This window comes from Neolamprologus brichardi, chromosome 23 (genome assembly GCF_056152115.1).
Source record: "Neolamprologus brichardi isolate AB-2024 chromosome 23, ASM5615211v1, whole genome shotgun sequence".
NCBI lineage: Eukaryota > Metazoa > Chordata > Actinopteri > Cichliformes > Cichlidae > Neolamprologus > Neolamprologus brichardi.
This window is the reverse complement of record NC_142125.1, coordinates 29,669,052-29,690,316: the sequence shown is the minus strand read 5'-3', so window position 1 is coordinate 29,690,316 and position 21,265 is coordinate 29,669,052. Positions and strand designations below refer to the sequence as shown.

The 21,265-nt window shown below is 37.4% G+C and overlaps 1 pseudogene; it reads left to right on the top strand.

The window, feature by feature from the left end:
- Positions 1-10,269: 10,269 nt before the first annotated feature.
- On the top strand, positions 10,270-19,774 carry LOC148096251 (uncharacterized; annotated as a pseudogene).
- Positions 19,775-21,265: the final 1,491 nt, after the last annotated feature.

Sequence of the window (21,265 nt, the reverse complement as noted above, 5' to 3'; positions counted from 1 at the left end):
TTGTTTGGTTTCTTTTTTGTTTTGTTTTTTACCTTTTTTAATGGTTGAATAGATGATGGCACATCTATAGTTTAAATTTGTGCTTTTTTTCCCCATTTAAACTGATTGTTTGAACTTGGTTTTGTATTTCAACTCTCCCCTTTAATGCACTAATTGTTTTAGCAGACAGCTTTCCAGTTTCAAATTATTTAACTTCAAAGTTCAGTTATCTTATTCCAATGACAGATTACCATTGGTTTAAATGAGTGCGTATAGGAGTCAGTCACAGTGATCTACCCACATGGCGTTCCCATCTATACATGGTGCACATCTGTAATGTTTCATCCCTGGCAGAGCTTCCAAACAGTATTCCAGTGTTCCAAACAGCAGTGTTTCTGCTTCGTGCCCTACTCAACTGCTCTATGCACAGCAGGACTGATTAGTTTTTTTCCATCTCATAAATTTGCCTGTCCATCATGTTTGCAGATGTACCTTGCAACTGTTTTCAGCAGCTTTTTCTGGTGCCTCCACTACACTCACCACCACACAGCATCAAGACCATTTATTAACTAGTTGAGAATTTAAGAGCTTAATAGACATGTTTGGAACAGGGCAGACTAATCTAGCTCCATTATAGATATGAATGTAACATATTAAAGGTCAATCTACAAATTTAATAGAAAATATTCTACAATAACATAAAACCTGCTACAGAGAATTTTTACAGAAAAACCCGCAGAAACAGATTTGATCAATGCATTGATCAGCTTCCCAAAGAACAGCAGCAGGTCTATAACTTGATTGAGCATCACAGCCCTGACCCGAGATATTCAGCACAGATAGTGTAAGACAACTACTCATGGATGCTGCAAATTCCAAGACATGAAATCTAAGGCCACTGTGTATGTATGAGTTAAACGAAGCAACAAGAGCAACTAGAAGTAACTGCAACGCTACTGCTCAACAGAGACTCACAAAACTACTAACCACCAGGTGTCCCGATTTGTCAGTAACAAAAGTGTGGCAACATATTAAAACTATGTGTTATTAAACTATGTTATGTGTAAGACAATAAAACAGTTTGATTAGACTAATATTGGACTGCAGTCAAGTAAGCCGTCATTTGTAAGTCACGATCAAGCCAGCACCCTGTAATCTGCCACATAAATTTTCTTGCACTTCTACACGAGCCTTATCAGCAATATCTCTGTGAAGGTTCTCAGTCATACAGGTCATCGTAGTCTAAGGAGCTTGGAAAGAAAAGCATCTGGACTTCTTTGAGTTGCAGTATGACAGTTTGTGTCGTAAACCAGCGGTCCCCAACCCCCGGGCCTCGGACCGGTACCGGTCCGTGAGTCGTTTGGTACTGGGCCGTGAGAGTTGAGACTCAGGTGTGAAATGTGTGGTTTTCAGGGTTTTTATCGGTTTTCAGCGTTATTTTGTTATCGTTTTTATCGTTAACTCTGTTTTCCTTGGTCTTTTCACGTGTGTTATGAATAAATTTTCTTTTTTTCGGTACCGGTACTAGTTTTATTTTGTTGTATTTATCCGCGACACCTTAAAGGCCGGCCGTGAAAATATTGTCAGCCATAAACCGGTCCGTGGCGCAAAAAAGGTTGGAGACCGCTGTCGTAAACCACCGCCTCTGTTCAAAGATGGTTGCTCAAAGTGGACGTAAATGGACGTAAATCACTACATTTTTTTTTTTTTAAATATAAAACTTTATTAAGAAACAGTATACAGAACATGTATACAATCAGAACAAAATTAACATATGCCAGGGGGTGTAATACAAAGAATTACAAACATTCTAATAATTTGTAATTACTACAAATAGTAATAGTTTTCATAGCCTTTTTGTTAAGTGATCCAAAAATCAATTTTATGTAACATAAAACATCATTATAGTAATGTTTAAAATTAGGTTTTTTGTTACTGTATTTGCATTTATGAAAATAAAATTTAGCTAAGATAACAAGTTTATTATAAAGTAAACATCTTTTTTTGCCTTCGAAAGAAAAAAAATACAACATTTTCCCATTACACAGTAAAGTCGTTATAGAGATGTCCAGCAATGAATCTACTGAAGTCTTTCCAAAATGTTCTAGCGTATGAACAGATCCAGAAGAGGTGTTGCACAGTCTCAGGATGGCTTCCACAAAATCCACAGTTCACATTTATGTCCCTTTTGAACTTTGTCATGTAATGATTAGCAGGATAAAATTTATGCAATATTTTAAATGAGACTTCCTTCACTTTATTCGTTACCAGATACTTGTTAGGAATTGTCCATACTCTTTTCCAGTTAATGTCACTGACAAAGGAATTCCAATAAGAGACCACATGTGGAAAAGTTAGAGATTCTGTCTGGAACAAAGCACGAATATTCTTATTACTTTTACTATGGTTTGTTAGACAGATTCTTCCTATGTGTGAATCTAAAGGGTTGGTGAGAGAAACCGATGATATGCAAGGTTGAATACCTTTAAAAAGCATTATAATACCCGTGCCATATTATTTGATATTATATCAAATAATATGGCATATTCTTTGGGTGTGGCAGGAAATTTATAGGTGTTTAAGAATTCTGAATAGGACATAAGCTGCCCATTAGGATTAAACAGCTGATTCACTAAAACAATCTGTTTCTCAACCCACCTAGAAAAAAATAATGATTTATTTTTATACACTATGTTCCTATTATTCCAAATTGAATACGTATGGGGTGTAAAGTTGTGTTTATATATAAGGGACCAAGCTAATAGAACTTGTTTGTGAAACATCGAAAGGTTTTCTGGAAGCTTATCTATATTATAATCACAACCTAAGATAAAACTAAGACCACCAAACTTAGAGAAAATGTAGTGAGGAATAAAATTCCAAATGGATACCGGATGTTTAAGAAAATGTTTAGCCCAATTAATCTTAAATGTATTGTTTAGAGTAGTAAAATCCAAAACATTGAGACCACCGTGTTCATAGTCATTCATCAATACACTTTTTCTGATGTAATGTGTCCCATTTTTCCAGAGGAAGTTGAAGAGCATTCGGTCAATATCCTTACAAGTTTTGCCGTCCACATGCAGAGAAATTGCTGCATAAGTCAGTCGAGACAGACCTTCTGCTTTTGAGAGCAATATCCTTCCTCTTAAACTTAAATCTCTCTGCAACCACTGATTTAATTTGGTTTGAGATTTTTTAATAATTGGGGGAAAATTTAGTAAAATTCTGTCTTTTGGATCTTTGCAGATAATCAGACCTAAATATGTTGCTTCATTTTTAACTGTTATATTACAAAATACTCTGAACATTACACTCTTTGACAGGTAATAATTGACATTTATTTAAGTTTAGGACCAATCCAGACCCTTTTGAGAAATCCTCTATTACACGTAAAGCAATTGGCACTTGGCTGGCATTTTTAAGAAAAATTGTGGTATCATCTGCCAATTGACTGATGACAATCTCTCTGTCTGCTATGTTTATACCCTTCACAGGGCAATTCGAAATATGAGAGGCAAGAATTTGGGTGCAAAGTAAAAAAAGATAAGGGCTAATCAGGCAACCCTGGCGTACCCCTCGATTAAGACTAAAACGAGAAGTGGTGCCATTTTTCATTCTAATAGAACTATTAGCACTGGAATACAGAGTTTTGATAGCTCTGCAGAAGATATCACCAAAACCAAATTTCTGAAGTGTAAGAAATATAAATTCATGCTCAATTGAGTCAAAGGCTTTATAGAAGTCCAGGAGAATGATAAATGAGTCATCAGATATTAATGCTGAGTAGTCCAGAATATCCAAGACGAGTCTAATATTATTGGAGATGTGCCTGTTTGTCATAAAACCAGACTGTGTCTCGTCTACAATATCATCCAAAATATATTTAATTCTTCTAGCTAGCAATAGAGCTAATATTTTATAATCGTTATTTAGGAGGCTTATTGGTCTCCAGTTGTCTATAAAAAGTAGGTCCTTCTTAGGTTTGGGAATTAAAGTAATAAGTCCTTGAGTAAGGCTGGGAGGAAGAGTGCCCCATTCAATACTTTCATTATAAACCTGCAACAAAAAGGGTGCAAGCTGAGAAGAAAATGATTTATAGAATTCAGCCACCAGCCCATCTGTGCCTGGAGATTTGTTGTTTTTAAGAAATTCAATAGATGTCAATATCTCTTTTTCAGTAATTGGACTGTCACAAAAAAGCCTATCAGCACTTTTAATCATTTCAACATTGTTTACAGAGTCAATAAATTGGGTAGCGACCTTTGCGTTATAATTGGATTCATACAACTTTGAGTAGAAATTACAACAAAACTGAGAAATAATTTTTGCATCATCACTGACCGTACCATTTATATTCATTTTATGAATAGTATTGGTTTTAGATCTATGTTTTTCTAAGCGGAAAAAATAAGCAGAATTCTGCTCTCCCTCCTCTATCCATCTTTTTCTTGAACGAACGAAAGCTCCTACAGCTTTCTGGTGGTAAATCTCATCCAGTTTAGATTGAAAGGACCTAAGATGTAATCTATCCTCCTTCGAGACCTCGTCTGGTGGGAGTTGATATATTGCGGAAATTTGAACAATTAGATTTTCTTCTTCTGCTGCCCTTGACTTAGCTATTTTTGCCCCATACTGTCTCAACATTTTACTCGTCTCAAATTTAAAAATTTCCCAGTTTGTGCTATAGGAATTCTCAATATTAGCCTTGTGTATAAAGTGTTTTAACAGTTTACAATTGTATGGCCCAAAAGCGAGCTATTTAATTTCCAATATGAGGATCTATTAATTGCAATAGTAGGAAAGAGTTGCAGGTTAATATATATTGCTCTATGTTCCGTAAGTGGAGTTGTAAGGATATTGACCGTGACACTGTCCTTTGATAGACTACTTGATATTAACCAGAAATCAATACGCGATTTCCTTGAACCAGAATGGTTACTCCAGGTAAATGATATATCATCAGGAAATTTGTCTCTCCAAATATCAGTTACATTAAATTTATCCATAAATGTTTCCAATCTCAAATTTTTCCTAAAATGTTGTGCTGGGGGCCATCTATCTATAGTGTCATTCAGTGAAACATTAAAATCTCCTCCAATTATTAAGTTTGAACTGGGATATTTAGAGAGCCAAAAACTAATCCTTGTATCTAAAGAGTCAATTAAATTATCGTTTTCAGGTTTGGTATTATAGCCATATAAATTGACAATTATGAAAATGGAGTGACTGTATTCTACTACCAGACAAATATAATGACCCAAAGAGTCACAATCTGAATGTAGAACCATACCTTCGAAGCTACCTTTGAGAGTTGTGACCCCAGCTGACCTCTCTGTGCCGTGCGAATACCAAACATTGTTACCCCACTGAGACTTCCAGAAGTTCACATCAGCAGATACAGAATGGCTTTCTTGGAAAAAACAAAAATGACTTTTATATTTCTTAGCAAACAAAAATAAGGCTTTATGTTTACAGATCTGTCTCAACCCCCTGGCATTAAGGGAAACAATAGAAAATGACAATTAAGAAAACAAAAAATAAACAGTTAGAAATTTAAGGAACCAATATTGTGTGCTTAACAAAAAATAAACCTCACTAAGGGACCGAGCATTGCAAGGATGAAAATAACTCGGCAGAAATACACGAAATATTTTTTAGGATACAACTCAGGTGCTGAAACGTAAAGTGTCCTCACACTATAAATGAAGCATAGACTTAATGATCCAAAACACCAGAAGGATCAATGAAAACCAGTCAACCAAATCCAAGCAACTGTGCATAATGTGCAATGGCATAATGTGTAGTCTTAATTTGCACTAACCGATTTAATTAGCTTGACCTTTCTTTGACCTAGTTAACCCCGGTTAATAGGCACATGGGCGTTTATTAAAGTAAAAGTTTTAAGGTTTGCTATTAAGTAGACAGCGTTAACTAAGAACTGTTTTTGTCCTTTTATAGCTTAACTACAATATATTACGTCGTAATTACTTTTCTTTAGTGGTATGTGCCACACCCTTTTACGCAGGTGTACCCACTGTTATGTCTTTATGTCTTTAAATTACATATGTGGAAAATTAAATTAAACTACTTTGAATTGATATTTGTATTAAAAATAAATCCATGATATCTGAAGGCCATTAGTCATAATGACTTTACACATCCATCACTTTTTTTAGTATCAGTAATACAGTCTTGTGTGTGGCATAATCTTTTTGGTTTCTGAAGTAGTCATACTGTCATAAATATAGAGAACCAGTCCAATAGTCACCCCCAAATTATATCACATACATAATTGATTCATTACATTCAAGATGTATTGTCATGACTTTTACCACATATAGACCTATTTATTATAGAGCTATAATAAACTTTTCTATTTTCTTGTTTATGTTTAGGGGAGCAGCTGTTTTACAAAGGCACAGACAAAACCATAAAGACAACGGTAGTCTGTGGGGCTGATGAGTGCAAACACAATTTTTTCAGATTTTCATGCCAATCCTACTGGGGCCCATTGCGGGCAAACAAAAACAAGAGAAGCCATTTCAAAGCGGTTCTACTGGCCAGGGATGTCAGTGGACATCAATAATTGGGTGGGTACTCCAAAACAAACTCTATGTAATTCGACTACAGCTAACTTATTTTAAGAGGAACACAGCAATGTTTCTGTATCTCTCAAAATAAGTTATGTAAACCTTGATCCTCAACTCTTGTGTTTCTTATTGAATTGCTTTTATTTTTGATTAGGTTTCCCAGTGTGCACTTTGCCAGGCAAGTGCTGCAACAATTAAAAAACCAGCAGAATACATTCCGATAAAGGTTAGTCATCGACCATAGCAAATAATCACATTTAATCACACAATGTTTTCATTGCTTAGAAACCTACTGATTATATACTTGAAAAAATTATAACAGTAGACTAGCATTCTGTGTAATTTCAGTATTATTAACTTAACTATGATTTTCTTTTTAAGGTCTCTCAGCCATTTGAACTGGTTGGGATGGACCTTATTGGAAAACTTACTGAAACCAACAATGGACATTGGTCCAGTGTATATAACTTTCTTTTGCAGCTCAACAAAAGGGTTTGCGGATTGTTAAAAATTAAAAGAAGCTTCTGCTCCCCCTATCACCCACAAACAAATGGGCTGGTGGAGAAAATGAATGGCACCATCCAGAGGTAAATTCTTGGAGTACATGTTATACATTTATGGGGGTTCCCTTCAAACAAAATATTAATGCATGACATTAAACTATTAAAAAATGTAAATGATCTTTCATATGAATGTCTTCTATGTGCTTTCATTGTCAGAGCCCTGTGTAAAGTCGTTGGCGACCAACCAGAAATGTGGGATGAGTATCTGGATGCTGTAATGTTTGGACTCAGAACTAAAAAACAAGTGACCATCCACCTTATTACCTAATGTTTGGCAGAGAGGCTCGCTATCCTTCCGAAATCCCAGAAGAGTTCATGGTATGTCTTTTTGTCTGTGACAAACTACACGGAAATCCCACACAACAAAACTTTTTTAGTTTTTGAGGCGCAGGCAGATCAGTTTCAATGGATGCTATGTCACCGCTATAAAAGCACTACACCACTGAATATTTTTATGGATTGTTCCACCCCTCAATAATAGTTTTCTTCATGTCCAATCAATCCCAAGATACACCTAAGCTTTGCCAGAAATACATTGTGTCTTAAAAACTTACCAAAGACACTAAATGTAAATTTTCACTGTATTTCTCAGTTCTTTTATGTATTATCTGTGTATCTTACACAAATTATAGTAATGATAGACATGTCTTTTGATTCAAAGGTTGATGAGAGTGTGGAAGACATTGTGGGGCAGGAGGAGCTGTCGGAAGACATTCAAAAGCATCAAAAGCTGTTGGAACTGGTGAAGGACAATGTGGTCAAAGCTCAGGAAAAAACAAAGGGCAAAATAAAAATGATGAAGAGAGATGTTGTCTTCAAAGTTGGTGACAAAGTTTTAAGAGCTAACATAAGAAGCCAGCAGAGGAAAGGGGGGAAACTTGAAGCAAACTTTTTAGGCCCTTACATTATTACAGCAATCCAAGGTAAAAGTGCAGATCTTCAGGATTCCAATGGGACAATCATTCCAAAAGTAAATATTGACCAACTAAAGTTGAGCAAAGACAGTATGCCAAGAGTGCCACACCGGGGTTTAAAGAAAACAGCAGCCACATTACTAACAGCACAACCAGGTCCAGCAGCACCACAAGCTGCAGCAGCACCAGCATCTGCTCTAGCTTCACAGGCTACAGCAGCACCAGTGGCGGTAGCACCACCACCTCCTCCTAGAGCTACACAGGCTACAGCACCAATGGCATCACTTACATCACTACCAGTTCAAACACAACATCCATCTCCAGTTCCACAAGGTATAGCAATAACGGTATCAGAACCAGAGTCAGGAGCAACAGCACAGAAAGAGAACGAACCACCAGAACCAGCCACAAGTGCTACAGCACCAGAACACGCTACAGCTCTACAAACCGAATCCAAAAGAGCAGCAGACCCAGCCTCAAAGACCATAACAGCAGACCAGGCCTCACAAACCACAACGCCAGCAGACCCAGCATCACAGACCAAAACGGCAGCAGACCCAGCCTCACAGACCACAACAGCAGACCCAGCCTCACAGACCACAACGGCAGCAGACCCAGCCTCACAAACCACAACAGCAGACCCGACCACAACAGCAGACCCAGCCTCAAAGACCATAACAGCAGACCCAGCCTCAAAGACCACAACAGCAGACCCGACCACAACAGCAGACCCAGCCTCAAAGACCACAGCTCCAAATGCTACAACCACACAAGCCTCAGCTCCACAGATTACAGCCCAGCAATCTACAGCACAAACCACAGAACTAACAGTTGCAGAGAAATGTAAATAAATATAATATTTTTTTATTTTTTAAAAAAGGACTTTTGTTCCTATGACAGTGTTTGTTTCAGTACTCTGTAGATCATGGCATAGCAAATTTTACACCTTTAAAAAGATTTTTTTAGGTATATTTCCTAACAGAATATTTAAATTTAACAATATGTTAATGCTTTAAAAAAAAACCTTCATGGGGCAAAACATTATAGAAAACTTGTAAAAGGATGTAAGCCACATGTGTAAAATTACACACATGAAAAAGTGAGTCCTTCAAAACTGAATCTTTCTTTTGTTGTTGTGTAACCCAGAATGTTCATGCTTGATATTGTACATCTGATGTACACTAAGAGTGAAAAGTTTGGACACACCTTCATTTTAATGTTGCTTCTTAATTTCCTTGTCTATTTTATAGATTCATTGTTGATTAGAACTCGAGGCATCAAAACTATGAATGGACACATATGGAGCACTAACCCTAACACAAATGATGTAGTAAACCAAAAAGTATGAAAGAACCAAAAATATTTTTATATCTTAGATTCTTCAAATTAGCCACCCTTTGCTTTGATCACTGCTTTGCACACTCTAGGCCTTCTGTCAGTGAGCTTCATGGGGTAGTCACCTAAGATGATTGTCACTGCATGAAAAGCATGAACACACAGAAAAACACTGAATGGGAAGGTGTGTCCCTAATTTTGACTAGTAGTGTATGTTCTTCATTTTCTTCTTTTCTAAAATTGCTGTTATATATGCTGCTAGTGACATAGAATGCCCACTACAAGAAGTATATTAATGTTGTGATGATGACTGCCTGCCAGCAACAGTTCGAAAGATCAAATACTCTTTAAGACGCTGCTTTTAACAGCCCAGAAATTGACACTCTATTTTCAAGATAATAAAACTAGTTTTGGAGGAGAAAAATAACATTTTTCCAGAAACGGTTATGTAATAGTAAAGGCCACAGGTGCAAGCCTTGAGCCTGAGTATTTTAAAATATATTCATGTAGCTTCAACTAAACATAATTTAAAAAAATTGTTGTAATAGGTGTTTCTGCTGGAAAAAAGATTTGATAGGGGGCAAGAGCATTTCTATTGCTATGTATTTAAATTTATTTTCTTTTATTAATATGAATTTATTTAAATTTCTTTATAGAACATTGTAAGTGTAACTTTACCCCCAAATAAAAGCAAATTTAAGTGCTCTTTTTTTTCTACAAAATACAATGTTAAACCATGTGCCCATTTTATCAGCGTCTTAAAAGTATTTACCCTGAAACACGTCTTTTGTCAGACAACTACATAAGAAATTCTGCATTTTAAATTTTGATTTACATTTAGTCCTGCTGACTTATCTCTTTTTCTCATTACTTTTTGTAGATATAATGGATGCCTGGGCTGGAAAGAGTCCTCACGTTCTACTCTCCAAAATTGGTGCTTACAAATTATTCTACTGGGATATCCAACAAATTGGTCCGGACATGGAGTTGGAAAGTGAAGTACAGTGATCTTTACTGACAACAATGCAACTATCAGTGTTTTATTCCTTGACAACAGTTAAAAAATGTTTACATTTTGTATTTGCAGTCTATTAATGCATATCTTGCGATCATGGTGAGACAATGCAATCGTCATAATTCAGCAAAAGCAGCATTTTCAATGACGGCCATTTGGAAGAGAAAAGCTCCAAGACTCAAGGTAGGTATCTCTAGAAAGAGTCTTGTGTGTATTGTTTAAGTACCTCGGATCATATCCACATCCAGATTTAGATTGGCTAACAGCTTATGCAGAAAGAATGAATTGAGACTGGGGTTAGTAGATGTGGATAGTTTATTAGACTTGACAGTTCTCTTTTGTTCTCTGCTTGTCTGGTTTCCTCCTTTTTTTGTACACACTCCAATCAATGCTTGATTTGAGATTTGCAAACATTTGGGCTAATATCTCTTTTGAAATCATCAACACTGCTTCATCTCTTTAATAGGTACCTTTTTATTCTCAAGTGATTCATACGTCACTGTTAAAGAGGCTTAAGAAAGCATTAAACATTATTCTGCAGATGGTACAAGGATCGCATTGAAAATGATTGAAAATGAACTCCATGTCCAAAAAAAATCCTTAGAAAGACCTTTATTAGTCTTGGAGGAAGTAATGTGCAAAACCACTTATAAAAAATATAAGATAGTCCAGCTTCTTGCACAGGTTAAAGAAATGAGGGGTGAATCATGGCTGTCGCAGAGTACTTTATAAGTGGATGATATATAATATATCATAAATTGCTTTAATAAAAAAGGACTCTAAAAAACATGTTATTGCATTTCTTTTTTTTTTATGTCTGAAGTTAATATTTTTATTCTTTTGTTTCAATTTAAGATCAAACCCATGGAGCATGAAGTCATTCTGGGAATTGTAAATGAACATCATCACTGGACATTAGTGGTAAAAAAATAATTGCATTTACAATATTCATCAAATCAGTTTTATAAGACAAATGCATGGCATGCAGATAATCTAAGTCTTGAATTATTACATGTAATTCTCCACATAATTTTACTGTAGGTCATTGTGAGGTAGCGTGACATAAGCAGCATGGAAGGTGATAGGAAGACAGCATCTGCAGACTGTTCAAGTTTCTTTTAAGTGTTCTTTATTTTCTGGCGTCGCCTTTCAACAATTATTTCACAAAAACATAAGAACCTCTCAGTCAAAATCTCACCTGCTTTATATAGAATTCTACTCACACCTGGATCTTATGGAACGCCAGGACTGCCATAATGAATTAATTAAATACACCATTAAATAATTAATTAAATGTGTCAATAATTAATTAAAATGGGAAATAATTAATTAAATAAATAGTTATGACACATGTAATTAATTAATTATTGACACATTTAATTAATTATTTATGTATTTCACATTTTAATTAATTATTGACACATTTAATTAATTATTGACACATTTAATTAATTATTTATTGACACATTTAATTATTTATTTATGTATTTCACATTTTAATTAATTATTGACACATTTAATTAATTATTTATTGACACATTTAATTATTTATTTATGTATTTCACATTTTAATTAATTATTGACACATTTATTTAATTATTTAATGATATATTTATTTATTTCATTTTGGCAGTCCTGGCGCCTGGCTCTCATCATGAAATAATTTTATCTGTCAACCTCACCCATCAAACGCAGGGGGCGGGGTTAACGCTGCCCATGCAGCTTGTCTAACATTTGATTGGTTGCTGTGCAAAGTAAGTCAAAACAGGTCGATCCTAGATAATCGATTGCTTGTGTAGACTTGGGGCAGCCAGGTATCCCAGAATGCATTTCAAATCACAGGCAGCAATGTTGGTGGTGTAGTTTTAAAATACCCCGTTTTTCTGTCACCAACTACACTTTAAACAGTGTTTTAGCTGCGAATGTCGCGCTGTAATCTTCACATGTCGGGTCAGGTTGTCAACATAGAACATGTTTGCAAAGGTGCTCAGATGTTTTCAGAGATTTCAGTAGCTCTGCTAACAGTCAGCATGCAGAGTGCACCGAGGGGGTTACGTTAACCGGTTTGTTTACATATTCCACTCTTCGTGTTCCACGTGTTGCATTCGCAGATTCTCATTTTCACCGAACGATCGTCTCTTTCCACCTGGTCTTGTGTCTCTGTGCTTCTGTAACATAAAGAACGAGCTGACATTTTTCTCACGAAACCAGCGATCAGCTCAACAGGCCCTCAGTTTACCTGCATGCATCCTCCTCCTCACCTGTCAGCTGTTTAACACCTGCTGCTAATTCAAGAACCACGCCCACGTTACCTGGTGATAGTCACAGTTTAACTGGGCAGCCGGTGCTCGATATTACGCAACCTCAGCACATTTTTCTGCACAAGATAAGTAAATATAGTTTTTCCCGAGCGAAGAGCTGCTGGAGCTTGTTTCCCAACAGAGCACTTTATAGGCGAACCCACTTTATCAGTGGCTGATGTCCTATCAGCAGCTGATGTCCAATCACCGGCACAGCTTTGAAACCTCACCTGAGTTTTAGCTCTCAGTGGTTAAACGCTGGACTTAATTCACTCAGGTTCTGTCTGTCGGGTCACGTTTACTTCGCTGTTTTATTTACAACTGAGCAAATCGGTTTGGCTGAGGTTAAAGTTACGTTTCATAACTGCACCGTTTTACAGACGTTTAATGGTTCACTGGCACATGTGTTAGACTGAACAATTACCTTTTCTTTATCTGGTGTGTTTTGGATTTAACAGTAAATTTTGAGATTAAACTGACTTTTAAAATGTTTTTATACAAAGAGGAAAGAGAAGGCGCATTTCCACCGAGAGGAGCAGAGTTTCCAACTACATGTTCATAATGCAGACTGCAACCTGGACAGAAATATTATATCATCTGTTTTTTAATAGTTATTCAACTGTATTCTAGGCACCAGCGATCTGTTAGAATTTTTAGAGTTTATTTAACTAAAAATAAATGAGGTTAACATATAATTTGTGTGATTTTTTTTCTCTCTCTCTCTCTTTTTATTCATTTATTTATTTTTTTGCTTTTTCGGTCATGTTATGTTTAACTGTCAAAGGTTTGTTACAAACTATGAAACACATGGTGCAGACTTCTGGATGTTAGAAGAAAACTAATACTGCTAATGAATTAGACTAAAGGCAGGAAGGTGTCCTTTAAAACTAAACATGTTAGTAGGACTTTACATCATAGTTTATGAAATAGCACGTGTATTTCAGTAATAGCCTACTGATTTCAGTGTAGTGGTGAACAGTCACACAGCTCACGTGGGTGTTATCTGTGATACTCCTTAACTATAATTTATCCAGGTTAACTTCAGTTAACTCTGAGCGGCTGGATCGACGGAGGTCAGACAACAATTTTACATGTATGATCTTAAAACAGGACACAGCCATTATCCGTCCTGGCCTCATGTCAAATGTGAACGCAGACTGAGCTTTATATCTAATCTTCCTCTCAAACATTTAAACAGTCTGCAGCTGAGGGAACACAAACTCAAATTGTCGGAACAGGTTTGCTCGTTTCTTGCGTTCATTTGGTAATTTATTAAATGTATAACTGTTATTCTAATCTGCTGCTGAGTCTCTTACGCTGATGAAAATGCAGAAAACACAGATCACGAACACCTGTTCAACCAATCGCTTTCATTCCACTTTGATCTGCGACAAACTGACGGTTCATCTCTGTTACAGTGTTGTGTTAGACTGCTATATTTTTTGTTCTTTATGCTGTAGATTTTCACGTCTCTGGAATAGTTGGCAGTATTAAGGATGATTTTCTGTAAAATCATATTGATATGACCCGTGAATTATTCGTAGATGACAGTTAGATTAGTCAGCTGGGAAACTCTGTGTTACCTCAGAGAGCTGAAGATATCGTGGACATGCTGACCTCGCTCTGTGGTGTACAGGTCAGTTTACCCTCATGATTAATATTCACAATAAAAATATTAGCCGAACATCATGAAGTCTGTATGTGTGTCATAGTTTCGAACAACCTTTGTACAGTTAAAGCAGTTACTACATGAGGAAACACCAACGTTATCTCTTTTATGTGTTTATACACAGGTCACGCTGATTACTGAACAAAAACCCAAAGATCAGCTGTTAATCGAATTTATTTGCTCTCTCTCCTCCTTAAACATGTTTTTAATGTTAGTTATAATTCAGAATTGGCGACTGAAACACGTAGGACACATAAGAACATCAGGAAATAAAACCCTGATAAATATAACCTCAGTAAAAGAAGTCCGTGTCAGCGGGGATTATTACAGCTGTGTACCGGGGCCTGCGCTTTGTCGGTGGTAATAACAGCTCGATTGCTTGCGAGGCGAGCGGGTCTATCCACGCTTTGCCGTGAGACTGGGCAGACATCTCCGAAATCATCGAAGCACTTTTGCAAAGAGGCTGTATCTTGAGAAACCGACCAGACACATGAAGATTAACCCACTACATTCTCGGCTAAAAAAATACTAAAACTGTATTTGGTGACACACACAAACAGGGTTTTTCAAAGTTCAGTTCTGTTAGCAGTGGCGGTCCTAGCCTGTTTGGCGCCCTGGGCGAACACCCCCTCTGGCGCGCCCCCCCCCCCCCCCCCCCCCACACACACACACACACACACACACACGAAGAGAGAGACAGAGTATGCATTGTATGCAAACGTTGTATGCAAACGGCTACTAAACAGACATCATAATTCGTCATACAATGAGAACAGGACAAATCAACAATTGAGACTGACTAATTAATATTATATTATTGTATATATTGTTTGGAGTTTAGTCTGTTACTGTTACTATTTTTTACCATTTCTTCTTGGAGGAACTGTAACCCACATAATTTTCTTTGGGATTAAGAAAGTATCCTGATTCTTAATGTTTTAGGATACATGACCTGCCATTATCCAATGACACATCTGCTTACCTGTATCTTTTGCTCGTTTCTCCTTGTAGGAGCCATAATTAAATGTATTGAATTTTAATGATCACTGGGTTTTCATTTGTTTGGTTGCTATGGTGATGTGTAATGGGAGTCACGTGGGTGGTAGCGGTGATATTAAGAGGGCGTTGTCAGTCTGTCTTTCACTGGTTTGATTTTGACAGAGAGGAGGGCTGGGTAGCATAGTTTTTGTTGACCGCAGCATTGTTGCATTAGAGCCTGTGATGTTTTAAGAGTTTGAGGCGATCACATTGCTCTGTAAACTTTTCAAGCACTTTAATAAACAAGCAAGCAATTCCACCTCTCGCATTATTGCATAAAGTTGACAGGCAAATAGGCAGGCTCAGTCGCCTCTAGCGACTGTGGAAGTTGCTACACTCCTCCTCTTCTTTTCACTTTTTTTTAGAGTTTAAAAACGGGTTGTGTGTGAGACTTTAAATCAACAAAATATAAAATATACATTTTAAATTGTTATTGATCCCTTTACCCCTGGTCCTAAAGTTTATATTTATTTTCTTACTCTTCTTATATTTATAGTTTGTTTACTTGCACTGCTGTAACTGGAGCCTCGTCGTCTCGTCTCTCTATATACTGGACTGTATGTAGCGGAGATGACAATAAAGTTTACTTTGGCTACGTTCACTCTGCAGGTCTTGATGCTCAATTCAGATTTTTTGATCAAATCCGATTTTTTTGTCTGCTCGTTCACACTACAAATAAAATGCGACAGCAAACGCGCTCTGTTTAGACCCAGAGCAAACAGTATTGTTTGACAGATGGCCGTTAATACAAAGACTTCGGACTTTACGTTTCCCAATTTTTGCTTTAAGTTATTTTGTTATTTACATAATAATGTAAATAACCTAATAATGATCCTTATTGCTGTTTTAGAGGAGCGGTGCTTCAAAGGATAGTTGCAGATTTCTGTCAGAATCTGCAGATTATACAGCACAAATAAAATGTTCACGTTTCTCCAACGTTGTCTTCCCAACAGTTTCACTGACATCTACACTGGATGGCCAGGAAGCGTTCGCGATGTCTTCTCCGGCGCTGATAATTGGCGTCTGTCTTGTGTCAGTGACGTAAAAGACGGATTTAATGCGACGTGATCATCAAACAGCAGCTTTCTAAAACATCGGATATGTATCGGATTCAGTACCACATACGAAAGTGACCCAGATCGGATTTGAAAATATTGGATTTGTGCCGTTCACACTGTCACACCATGATCGGATATGGGTCGCATAGGGTCAAAAAAATCGGATTTGATGCGCTTTCGCCTGCAGTGTGAACGTAGCATTTGACTTCAGCAGCAAGCAGTAGCACCGAGGGCTCTCGCGCTCACTTTTCGCGTATAGAATTTTGAAAAAACATCGGTGCAAATGATAAGTCTGTATCATGATGTCTGGTGTTTTCGTGTTGGCTGGTTTGTTTGTAATTTGTTTTATTTTGCGAGTTGGTAATTTTTGCTGCTCCAGCCAGCCAGAGCATCCCCCGCCGCCCCGCCCTCTCCTCCCTGTGCCGCAAGCAGCAGGCACACCTAGCAAACGGAGGGCGCCCTCACTCCCAGCAAATGGGCGATAGAAAACCAATGCCATTCCCAATATGCGCTGGCATGATGTCGGGGCAGCATGAGAACAAGCCGTGATGCCGCCCCCACCACGATGCCGCCCCGGGCAACCGCCCGCGTCGCCCGTATCTAAAACCGCTACTGTCTGTTAGTTTCCACATGCTGGTTGTTGCGTGCTAAAAACAATGGCCACCAGGCCAAAGCAATGGTTTTGAGTCGATCAGCGTTAACCCCGCCCCCTGAGTTTGTGAGGTTGACAGATAAAATTATTTCATGATGAGAGCCAGGCGCCAGGACTGCCAAAATGAAATAAATAAATATATCATTAAATAATTAATTAAATGTGTCAATAATTAATTAAAATGTGAAATACATAAATAATTAATTAAATGTGTCAATAATTAATTAATTACATGTGTCATAACTATTTATTTAATTAATTATTTCCCATTTTAATTAATTATTGACACATTTAATTAATTATTTAATGGTGTATTTAATTAATTCATTATGGCAGTCCTGGCGTTCCATAGGATCTCATTAACCTCTACCATTGGGAAAACAGGGTAGACTATAGTGATGGGATTTCCAGCTCTTTTTAGAGATCCGGCTCTTTCGGTTCGGCTCACTAAAAAGAGCCGGCTCTTTCGGCTCCGAACCAGCTCTTCAGGTTGTTTTGTTGCTTTAATTAATTTATTATTAACAATAATATAAAATTATGCACAAAAGGAATTACTAACGTAAAAAAAAAGTGGTTTTATTTATATATGTTTATATATAAATATATGCGGTGGCCCCTAGAGACAAAACACATACAAACTCCAAAACACATTCAAAAAAAAAAAGTGCGAGAGGCTGAGAGAAAGAAAAAAAAAACCCACGTGACGGCTCGCGATAAGGAGCCGGCTCGCGTCGTTCACGTCAAAGACCCGGCTCTAAGAGCCATTTCGTTCGCGAACGACCCATCACTAGTAGACTAAATAACACAGTCTAGACAAAGAAACAGGAATAAAATCATTTTTCCACTTAACAAACTCATTCACCCAACTAAACAGTTTGAAAAGTCAATCTCTTCACTTACTCTGACTCATGGGGTTATTTTAAATGAAATAAGCAATTTTACACAAAAGAAACACCCCTTCATTTGGTTACACCCAATTGACATGATCAGTGACATCATATCCTATAAAATCAGGAAGTACTGGGCCGGCCATTCCCACATACCTGTTTTACACATAGGACCTGTTCAGAGGAACACACAATGATAAGTATAACCAAACTACATAAACAAATGAAAGATTCAAATCAATTAATGATGAAGTGACATTTAGCTTTAAGTACATTTGCACAGATGAAATGAATATAACCAATGCTACCACAAACAGACCCGGGATAGTATGTAGAGCCAAGGTTACATGTGCTGTGTTTACATTAAAGCATTATGATAGACTATAGGATAACAGAACACAGAATAACAATATACACAAGTGACAAATGGCAAATGACTTCTGTCCTAGCCACTTTGTCACAGTCATTTACCCACAAGAAAAGAAGTCACTGTATCTTGCCTTTAAAGAGAAGTCTCCCCATGTTTCAATGTTTATTTGAGGACCTGATGTCTGTATGAGATGATGTTTTACATTAGAAAATATAGCACGGGGAGGATAATGTTTAGTAGTTGCATAAAGTGTTGCTGAGGTTTAGCACTAAAACATCAGACAAATGTCTAAAATAATTTCACATAGGTTATACATGTGTGAATTTCATCTTTGCTCCTCCTCCACATCTCTTCAAAGTGTACTGTGTAAGTGATTGATTTCTATATCATGGGCGGAAACGGGAAAAAAAGCACAAGTAATTGTCCACGGAAATGCGTTGTAGACTTTTAAAAAGTAATGATTTTAACAAAACAGTGTGGTCAGTGTTCTTAACTTGATGTTCAACAGACACTTAAGCTCTCCATACTGTTCACCTTTTTGTGTCACCAAAATTTTAAAACATGTTGTTTTTATTGTACTTGTCTTTCAGGGCATTCATGCGAAAAAAAGGATGCAACGTCTCAAGATGGACTTGTGACACAGTCAAACACCCAAAACAAGTGGACGCTACGTCATGTGGAGTCTTTGCATTGGAGTGGAGTCTTAACCGTAATACATACATATATACGAGAATATTGGAAATATTGTGTTGTAATAAATGTTAATGACAGGAAAAGGAATATAAGATAATTACACAATAAAAGAAAGAAATTGATTCACAGAAAACAAATTACTATAAAATAACATTTATGATATTAGCCTATTTAGTCATCTTAGAATCTCTGTTTCAGTTTGCTGAAAAGATCTTGCGAAAAGAGTCAATAGACTTTCCGTCTACAAAAAAGGCCATAAACACACACAGGCTGCAAATTGCCACCACTCTCCTCCTAGAGACAGGTAACTCATTTTCCACCATTCAATGTTCTCACATCATTAATATTTTCATCATGATGGCTGTAGAAACAAACCATATAGTTGTTTGAATGAAGTAATAAGTGCAGTAGGTAGTATACTCTATGTGCTATTTTTTCACTTTTTAAAACAGATGACTTGACTTGACTTGATCTGTAATTTCTGCGGGGAAGAAGAGCATGAAACTGACAACAAATGGGTAATGACATTAAGAAAGACTGCTAAATGTTATGATCAATTCCCATAAATGAAATTTTAACATTGGGATTTGTAATTATTTATTTTTTTACAGATTCAGTGTGAGATGTGTTTGCGGTGGTTACACCAGCTCTGCGTGAAAAGCCCACCACCAGAAGATGTGTTTATTTGTTTCGCTTGTACATAGTTGACACTAAAGGTCCACAGCTAGTGTTCTTATGGCACACATTGTTGACAACACATATCTACATATATAGATGTAGATGTTAAATTAAGAAGTCTAAAAAAAGCAAATGGTCTCCAAAGTTACTGTAGTTATTAGTTATACTGTGATTTATTTTGCAAATAAACTCTTTCGTGATAGCAACGCCAAGGTACATTATTGATGGGGGGGGACACACATTTTGGCAGCCGATGCCACACAGCCTTATAAAATCTGTATCCCTCCATAACGTTTGCTGTGAAGAAGACATCATCTCCAAAGTTACTGTACTTATTGGTTATACTGTGACTTATTTGGCAAATATACCCTTTGTGATAGCAAAGCCAATATGGATTACAGATGGGGGGGCACACATTTTGGCAGCCGATGCCACACAGCCTGATAAAATCTGTATCCCTCCATAACTTTTGCTGTGAAGAAGACATCGTCTCCAAAGTTACTGTACTTATTGGTTATACTGTGACTTATTTGGCAAATATACCCTTTGTGATAGCAAAGCCAATATGGATTACAGATGGGGGGGCACACATTTTGGCAGCCGATGCCACACAGCCTGATAAAATCTGTATCCCTCCATAACTTTTGCTGTGACGAAGAAATCGTCTCCAAAGTTACTGTACTTATTGGTTATACTGTGATTGATTTTGCAAATAAACTCATTCGTGATAGCTTCGCTACAAAGTGTAAAGCGAGTGTAAATTCCCTGGAGAGTGACGTGTTTCCATGATCGCGTCTGGTTTTACAGTATTATAGTATCAAAGTCAGTGACAAGTAGCGTACAGAACGAAGCTGGGCAAGTGGCTTCTCCTACTTTGCGCGCTCCCGTGAATGGGGAAACAATTTTTGACGGGGGTAACTACTTTGGCACAACACCGGCAATCTGTAGTGCAAGGTTATCCATTCTTTCGTTTATTAGCTTTGATAGAGTTTCAACAATATCCACGCTATCTACCTTTGAATGCATCGCTTTCTTTGGCGCCGGAGACTGGCTGGGTGAGACGGGTAGAGGTGGAAACTCGTCCATTACGTCCTCAGTTATTGGGAGAGGTAGTGAAAGAGCCGTATAGTCATGGCAGTGGGTTTACCGACCCGGTGGTTTGGCTAGCATTAGCCTTTAGCAGTAGCTTCGTCTTGGAGCTAGACGAGGGTCTTTTATTGTCACGCTGTGACATTTTGTCTCTTAATTGATCAAAATCAGTCCTTTTCTGGCTTAAATACCGAAAAAGCTTCTAAGGTCTGAGTTGACACAGTGTTGCTACCGTATTATAGGGTTACATTTGCTAAGCTCGGGTCGAGGGTTTCTACAGACAAAAACGTGGCTGCGCCATGGGCTCCCCCGTGTCACCTATTGTAGCTGTCGAGAGCAGCCAAGATGGCGACCGAGGTAGACGCTCTTCTCCGTGGCTAAGCAGGATTTTGCAGTTTTACTTCCTTTTCAGCCGTCGTTTTTTCTCTGAAT